At 44.8% G+C, this 8,640-nt stretch overlaps 1 protein-coding gene across 4 annotated transcripts in view; it reads left to right on the top strand.

Moving 5' to 3' along the window:
* The first annotated feature begins 3,725 nt into the window (after positions 1-3,725).
* PLEKHG1 (pleckstrin homology and RhoGEF domain containing G1) overlaps positions 3,726-8,640 on the top strand; it is a 223,315-nt gene continuing 218,400 nt past the window's right edge. For all 4 annotated transcript variants that reach the window (XM_082474412.1, XM_082474414.1, XM_082474411.1 and 1 more), the window contains exon 1: positions 3,726-7,043. The gene's annotated coding sequence lies outside the window, so the exon portion shown is untranslated. The remainder of the gene's footprint in view (positions 7,044-8,640) is intronic.

Raw genomic sequence — 8,640 nt, 5'->3', positions numbered from 1 at the left:
TGATTTCTAATGTAACAAATTCAGAAAAAGCATGATGTTTCTTCGGCTTCTGGTTAATTTGTTTCATCACAAAATTCCAAAGAAAAGTGGAACATCTCAGAATTGATACGCAATATGTTGATATCATGTAATCAGGTTTTGCAGAATTAAGCTGGAAAGAAAACACTATAATAAGGATTTTGACAATATCAATAAAGTTGACTTTTTGAGGGGAAGGGGGCTCAGAAATAAAAAGAAAAAAAGAGAAGTCTAGAAAGAAGAGATCTGTACAAAGAGGCAGAAATACATGTGCAATTGTGATTGTGATGGGAAGGTGGATTTCATTTCTCTTCTGACGAGAGTAGTGACAAAAGAGAAACAGTTAGGAGATGTCACCAGTCTTTAATGGATGCAACACATGATTCTAAATATTCAAGGTATATTCACTGAGCAAGCATGAAAAAACTAATATACATTAAAAATATTTCATTTATTCTTAATAATTCTTAAGTTTATCCAGGATACTCTATGTTAATAGAGTCTGATTGGTAAAGGTGATGAATAAAATTGTTCCTAAGTTTAATAACAAAAGAATTTGGAGAAAAAAATAAGTTTGAGATATTTATTATAAATTACATATATGAGGAAAACTCAGTTTACCATAATATTTTAGCAAATCAGAAAGTTTGAAGGTGCTAACTTGAAAGGATCTTGGGGCTAGAATGATATCATCATCAGTTCTCATTTTTCAAGGAGCTCCCAGAAATAAAATAAAATCTTAATCCTTCTCCATTCACTGCTTACTTTACCTTTGCTCCCCCGTGTCATCACGCTTTCTTCAAAGATTATGCTTTATAAGCCTACTGATAACTGCTTCCTCCATTATTAAACTCTGCTTAAATTTTAGGTCTTCATATTTTCAAATATCAATGTTCCCCATTCAAAATGAATTTTCCTTTCTTTTGAGAATTTCATGGGATTTAATTTTTTAATTTTGCATTTGCCTTACAGGATTGAGCTATATTTAAAAGTTCGTATTTTAACTTATTAACTGTTATATGAAAACCAAATTCTAGATCATTTTATTCCTAGTCCCAAACATTTTAAACAACATTTTGCAGTTGATGCAAGAACAATCTTGAAAGCTTGGTTTCATTGGAACTTTTCCTTCTAGAATTTTTGCTTGGAATAAGGTATTTTTTATCCTTCAAGAAACAGCCTGCCACCGTGAGAAATGGAAATGAAAAAAAGAAGAGCATTCTGTTGAATATCCAAAGTCTCCAAATTTGCCAGCAGCTTCTAAAGAGTTGTTATACAGAGACCTCAGTGATGGCCCTGGATAATTATTTTTAAGATGATGTTGGATCTGAAAGAGAACTGCCAATTTACAGTCTCAAAGACCATTTTTTTGGCATTAATGAACAAGAATAGTTATGGCGTTTCCCCCTTTTCCACTGATCATTTTGTTCTCTAGAATTAGTTCCGTTTTTATTCCTTTCTACAGCATATGCATTCAGATCTTGAATGTAAAATTACCACACAGGTAGTAAGGTTAAGTCTGAAGTTGTACGGAAGAAAGGAAAACTAGATAATCACTAAACTCCATTTGAAAGTAACAACACACAGGGTATGGGCTTCAGTGTGCTAAAAATCTCTCCCCTCCTAATTTGTGTTAGCTCATGTACTAACTGAGCCTCAGATGTGCTCTTCCTTCAATCCACACACTCCAACTGGCAAATAAGGTCCAAACAACCTGCCTGGTTGAGTGAGAGGAGGGATGGGACCCAGGAATCCCTGGGACCAGCATCACCGCAGCGGGCGCCAATCACTGGTCCTTTGCTCTGCCTCTGCCCAATATTCTAGAGTCCCTGTGTTTTCAGTGGCCTTTAATGAAACATCATGCACAGTAAAACCTTAATCTTACTATATTTCATGTCTTCCTAGCCTGGCCCCTAAAAGAGCTTAAATTTGAGATGTCCAGGCTGAAGGGACTCCTCCCAATGCACTTCAGGAGATGTGGTTGGTATTTAGGATGGGACAAACCTTCGTGGTGCGGGACTGTGCCAGATTGCAGAAAGTTTAGCCACCCTGGCACCCAACCACCAGTAGACTTCCCCTTCCATTGGGACAACCAAACACTGCCACCCCACTCCATTTCCAAAGGACTCTTCCTGAGGGGAACTTCTAAACATAGTTGTTTTGAGAAATAAAGTTGGAAGTAACTCCTCCCTCTAACACGTCTGATATAGAGAAAAAGGCTCAAAAAATACACCAAATTTCAAGAGCTTCCAAATGTATACTCTATTATGAACTTGAAAATAAAGCTACTTCTAAAGCAGAAGCATAAATTGTCCAGTGTTGCTTTATTTTGGTATAATACCACTGAGAATGGTGGTACCACAGAGATATTCAGGCCATCTGCATACAATAATATTGGCTTTGGTTAATTTTTTCCTGCAGATATCAATATTTATAAAGCATGTACACATACATCTTACTTTACTATATTGATCAAAATTGAGAACGTTTAGGCAATTGAAGGAGTAGATAAAATTATGATGGTGGCCGTGAGCTATTTACAATTCTTATTTTCACACGTTTCTGTTATCCTGGCACATTTCTGTCGTGCTTTTTGCATTTCTTGGTGCTTCTTTGCTGTCTTCTTGCCCTGGCTGATATCTGAGGACCTCCTCCTCTACTGGGGTCTCTTTAGGAGCAGATGATTACGCTTTTTAAGGAATCTGATGCCCTCACTATGCTATCCCAATAATGGGTGGGATAACCCTTCACTATATTTATTATCCTTGATAGATAATGAATTTACACTTGCCTCCTGGACACCAGACCCTAAGCCACTAGGCACTAGTAAAGGGAAATTTAGGTGCTCTGTTGTAAGTCAGCAATGCAGATATTCTGAAGTATCAGGATTTCTGGTGAATTCTTTTTTTTTTTTTTAATTGGGGTATAGTTGCTTTACAATGTTGTGTTAGTTTCGACTGTACAGCAAAGTGAAGTAGAGTTCCCTGTGCTGTACAGCAGGTTCTTATTAGTTATCTATGCAGCAATGCAGATATTCTGAAGTATCAGGATTTCTGGTGAATTCCTCTACCTACTTTTTTTTTTCAAGATCTTTTTGATGTGGACCATTTTTAAAGTCTTTATTGAATTTGTTACAATATTGCTTCTGTTTTATGTTTTGGTTTTTTGGCCATGAGGCATGCGGGATCTTAGCTCCCCGACCAGGGATCGAACTCGCACGCCCTGCACTGGAAGGCAAAGTCTTAACCACTGGACTGCCGGGGAAGTCCCTCCTCTACCTACTTTTAAGCCCAGCTTAGCTAGATATTAATAATTAGGGACCTTTCTTATTTTACCTTCCACTCTTTAGGGTAAGCACAACTTCTTGATTTTTAAATCTTCTAGTTGATTAGAGGCTTGAGAGACAGGACCACCAGCACCAGCATTGACTCTGATCGCCACTCCTGGCTGGAGAGAATTTGAAGCCGCGATGCACTTGCTTACATTCTTGGTTTTCTGTCTTCCCTACATGAGACTCTGCCATAAGTCCCTTCTCTTATCCCAAATGCTTTCACACGGTCAGAATGTTCTAGATCTTTTTCAAACCAAATTTGAAATAGAAATAGCTTAAAAAGTTAAAAAGGATAAATGCTACCTGTGTTTTTCCTGAGGTGCTCCTATACTCTAGTGTACAGGATATTTCTGATCTTGGGTGATCATAAATTGAGTGCAGCCATCATTGGCACCATAAAAGTTATCACCCAAAGTCATAAAATGAAAGTGAGGCATGATCCTGCCTTTTAACTCTGTGCGCTTTGCAAACATTAACTCCTACATGTGCATGGATCAGTGACTCTGAAATGTGATTCTATACGAGACTGTCTTGTCACACTGCCTTTCACTAGAAATAGCTGAGTTAGTGGGACACATGGAGAACCAGAATGCACAGCCCCGTGTCTGAAGCCCACTCTGCCACATAGAGTGTGTGGCCTTGAGCAAGTCACTGAAACTTCCTGAATGGCTGTGACCTTGTATGTAATTTAAGGGTTATAGGTTTGTATGAGGGATGATTGAGAAGCCATAAGAGACACTCAATGATCTCAAAAAAGCAAAAACATTTCTTCTAGATCTGATCTATTCAAGAAAGAAAAGGGTATGATTTGAGGGATCTACTAGGTCTAGGTTGGTTGCCTTTAGATCTTTCGTGCCCTTTTTCTGCTCAATATCACTAGATTGCAGGGTGGCAGCGGGGATGTCCCTGCAAGCGGAGTGTTCCAAGTCCTCTGTCAGCTGGCTTCATCTAATGCAAGGTACTGGACTGAGGGTGAAGGAAGGGAGGAAACAGGTGTTTCTCCCCCTCCCTGCCAGTGTCTAAGACGGTGGCTATTTCACAGGGCAGACACCTCCCATCTGTAACACACCCCTCTCCCCGCCCTTCCTTCCAGGGGTGAATGTGGCTTTCCACTATTGTTAATTTCTGGATGGCCTCATTGTCTCCAGTTGGATTCTTGGTTCTTCCATCACTTGTGGAGAAAATTCCCTGCATTAAAGTCTCTTTTTTGTAAATACTTTAAGTGGTTTCTGTTTCCCTTCTTTGACTTTGACTGACATTAATAATAGCATTAGGAAGACCTTTCACCAAAAAAATTTTCCTGATACTGGATGCATCATTAGAAAATCATTCCATTGGATTCCATTGGATTATTTTCCACAAAGGGGGAGAGTAGCATATTGCAACAGGGAATGCTGCGTGATAGCATTTACAACTCATGTTGTCATTTCATCCATCCACCCACTGAACATTTTATATCTATTATGAGTTAAGAATTGACCTAAGCCCAGGACACGCACGATAAACTAGATACACGGTGTGTCAGACCAGGCGATTTCAAGGTCACTCTCTAATGACCTGAAGGACAGAATGTACTTATTTGGGAATCAGGAGTAATAATGAGGGTTAGGTACCTAATGCTGTGCTTGGCACACAGCATCAACAAAAGAGATTTCACACTCCTGTTTCCAGGAGCCACCTTCCACCTCATTAATACACTGAGGTGAAATGAAGTGAGCTGGGCAGGAAATATAATAACCATTACGTAGATAAAGAACCAAAGTTCAGAATTGTTATCTGCAGCTAGTAAGTGTCAGAGTCTGCAGCTGATGGTCACACCGCTTCACTAATTGCTTTACCCTAAGTCATCTGTGCTAAGAAATGTGTGACTCTGTGGGGCTGGGGAGTGGGGAAGCAGAGAGCACATTTTGCAGGGAACCAGGAAACCCTGCTTCTCTTCCCTTCCTCTCCAAGTGGTCCCCAAACCCCATCTGTCAGACACTAACACATCAGTTAGGCTCTTTGAAACTAAGGTCTTTGAATCTAAGTGTCAAATGAGGGCCAGCACCTAGCTCACAGGATTGATAGAGACCATGAATGTGGTACATGCTGTACGGTGACGGGCTCCTGCTCACTTCATGGAAAGTAACATTGAGAGACGGGATGACAACCACGGTTTTGTGTGAGCTCCGGGTACTGGAAAGGGTCTGATTCAGCCTCCTGAGTCTGCAGGTACTGTCTGTGAAAAGAAACTAGCCCCTGTCCTGCCGACCTCACAAGGGTATTGCAAGATCAACGGAAACCATGCTTCGAAGATGGCTAAAATCTGTTTGAGTTGCATTGCAAATCTTCCATGGTAAATGTACCCCGAGCATAACCCAGTCTCATAGCTTTAGGTAATACAAGTCAGTTGTGGAGACAAAATAAATTGTAAAACAGAATATAAACTGCACGTTGTAGGGAGAGAATTATGACATTGTGTGGTCCTACTGCTCAAAACCTTATTTTATTTCAAATCTTTATGATAATTTCCATAACCGAATTCATGCATCAGAGCAGATAAAAGGGGGAGATCAACAACAATAATAGCTAACATTTATCCAGCAAGTGTGCCAGGAACCTTCTAAGCCTTTCCTGGGCATTATCTTATTTACATCACAAGAAGCAACTCTGTGAGGTAGGCGTTGTCATCATTATCCCCATTTTACAGATGAGGAAACTGAGGCACAGAGAGGTTAAATAATTCTCTCAAGGCCACACAGCTCGTAACTGCTAAAGCTGAAGAGCTGTGAACAAGTCATGTAAGAGTGCATTCTTAAGAACTACAGAACCTAATGGAGTCAATAGGCAAACACATACGGCTGCCTTTGAAGGGAGAGGTAAGTGCTGAGAAATCACTTCGCATGCCTTTGACGTTCATCTTAGGCACCTTCGACTCAAGTCATCATCTCACTGCACACACAGCCGGTGCCTTTAAACACCTATCTGGCTATTTCAAAGATTAGTCTTCTTTGCCTCCTTTTCCACTTTTACTTTCTCTAAGCAAAGGTTAGTTGGTACATTAACTGAGGTCATTAGGGTAATGACGCCTGAAAAACAGTGAGCTTCCTCCCTCTTTGTACATATTATTACCCCAGAGCTTCTGTGTTACTACTAAAACGTCGAATTAATCATTCGGGGTATTATTTTTACAAAATCGTATGGGAAACTATCACGTCTAAGAGAAAGCTAAACCTGAGGATCCCGGAACATGAAGAAAAGTCATGTGTCTACGAAAACAGTAGCAGGGATTTTTTTTTTTCTTTTTTTTTTTTTTTTTTTTTGTAATTTTTTCCCCCCGGGGGCTGTAATTTGACTGCTCTCTTTGGCAACGCTCCAGAGACAAGTCCAAGTGCTTAATCTCTTTCTCCTTCTCTCTCCCCCTCCACCTCCCCACCGTTCTCGCCCGGGCAGAGGGGAGGAGGGACCGCAGATCCGCTGCTCGCGGCGGCGGGGCCCGCATCCCTGCGCCGGGAGGGGCGGGTCGGGGCGCGGCCGCCGAGCGGGGAGCGCGGCCGAGCGGCGGGGCCGAGCCCGAGGAAGAGGAAGTCCGAGCCGGGGCGGCGGTGCAGGGCGCTCGGCGGGCGCCGGAGCCGGCGCAGCGCAGCGCAGCGCAGCCGCACCTTCCCGGGCCGACGTGCGAGCGCGGCCCGCGCCGGGAGCCGCCTCTCCCCGGGTAAGCGCCCGCTTCAATGGACACCGGGTCCTTTTCCAGGGACGGGACCGCTCGGCCGGGAGCCTCGGGGAAGGGGAAGGGGCCCGGGGCACCCTCGGCCCGGCGCCCCAGCTCCGCAGGTGGAGGCGAGCGGAGCGCGGTGCCGGGCTCCTGTCCCCCGCGCGCATCCTCGCGGGTGGGGGCTGGCGGGGTCGGGGGAGCGCCCCGCCGCCGGGACCCGGGCCCGCCCCTGCCCGCCGCCGCCGCCCGGCTCCGGGCTCCGCGTCCCCGGGTCCCGGCCCCCGAGTCTCTGGCGCTCCCGTCCCTCCACCGGCTGCTGCGGCGGAGAAGGGGTTCCTTAGTGCGCGCAGGAGTGTTACCAACCCAACACTCACAGCCCAAACGGCACAGTCGGAAAACGGGACCCGAGCGCCCGCCGCTCGCGGTCAGCTCCCCACCACCGGGCCCGGGCGCCTGGGCCCCCAGGACCGGCGAACCGCGGTGGGAGTCGGAGGCCGGGGCTCTGTGGCGCGTTTGGCTGGCAGGATCCCTGCCTTTGTAGATCTAGCCTTGGTGTCCCAGCTCTGCAAATACGTCCCCCCGGGGGGGGGCGGGGGGGGGCGGCGTCGAAAGCCGGTGGCCCGTCCATCACTGGGTCGATGTAACACCTGGTCCACGGGGGCTCTGCCGACCTTCCTGGCCTCGGAGGACAGCCAGGGTCTGCGGTGATGCCCGCAGCACCTCCCCCACCCGCGCTTTGTGTCCTCTGGTGAGACTTTGGTTCTTAAATCAGAAGCCTAGGGAGGTTCTAATCGGGAAAAGTCGTTAAGCTGTGGCATTTCATTCCGTTCCTGGGAAACAATGAGGTGGATGACTTTTTAAACGCTCTGGTGGAGTCTTGTTTGTAGAGCCGGTATTTCATTAAGTTCTGGTCCTTAACCCTCCCTTTGTACCACCCTCAGGTGGCCAAGGCTACTGCACATAGTTTTGAAATTGTAGAGGGTGAGTCGGGGGAAGGCTGTTTGCAGTAGGCATCGCGGAAGACAAGGTCGATCGCAGAGGGAGAGTTGGTTTGGGGGTTTTCCGACGACTGGGTACAGAACTTCCTGTGTTTTCGTATTTAAACCAGGAGACCAGCATGTTGACTCCGCGTCAGATTCGTCTTCGAACAGAATTCCAGGCAGGCCTAGAGAGATCGTGTAATGCTATAAACATAGTTATCAAGTGTTAAAATCAGCGTCTCCGGGCCGCTCAGTTTCTGTATACTTTTAAAGAATTTATGAACTTTGGATTTTGATTAAACGCTATTAAAACATTTCCAGGCTCATCGTGTCCAGGGAATAAGAAACTCCATTCTAATTTCATCTTTGCCAAGTCAGATCTGAGCAAGCTGCTCCACCTCTGGTGGCCTTGGCTTCTCCCTTGTGAAGTGATTTAGAGGAACCAGAGAGTTTCTAAAGCTTCGAGCTCACTCCTCACCGCACCACTCCCACCCCGTAGTACTTGTTTGGTCTACTGTATTTAAGATTTAGATACAAAAGTGATGGTTTGATATTATGGTCCTTTACCATCTTTGAGTCTGACTTCCCAATTCCTCACTTTGCTTTTGGTCCTATTT

The sequence above is a fragment of the Balaenoptera physalus genome, assembly GCF_965194825.1.
Source record: "Balaenoptera physalus genome assembly, chromosome: 9".
NCBI lineage: Eukaryota > Metazoa > Chordata > Mammalia > Artiodactyla > Balaenopteridae > Balaenoptera > Balaenoptera physalus.
Note: the sequence above shows the minus strand (reverse complement) of the source record. Positions and strands in the feature narration are given on the sequence as shown.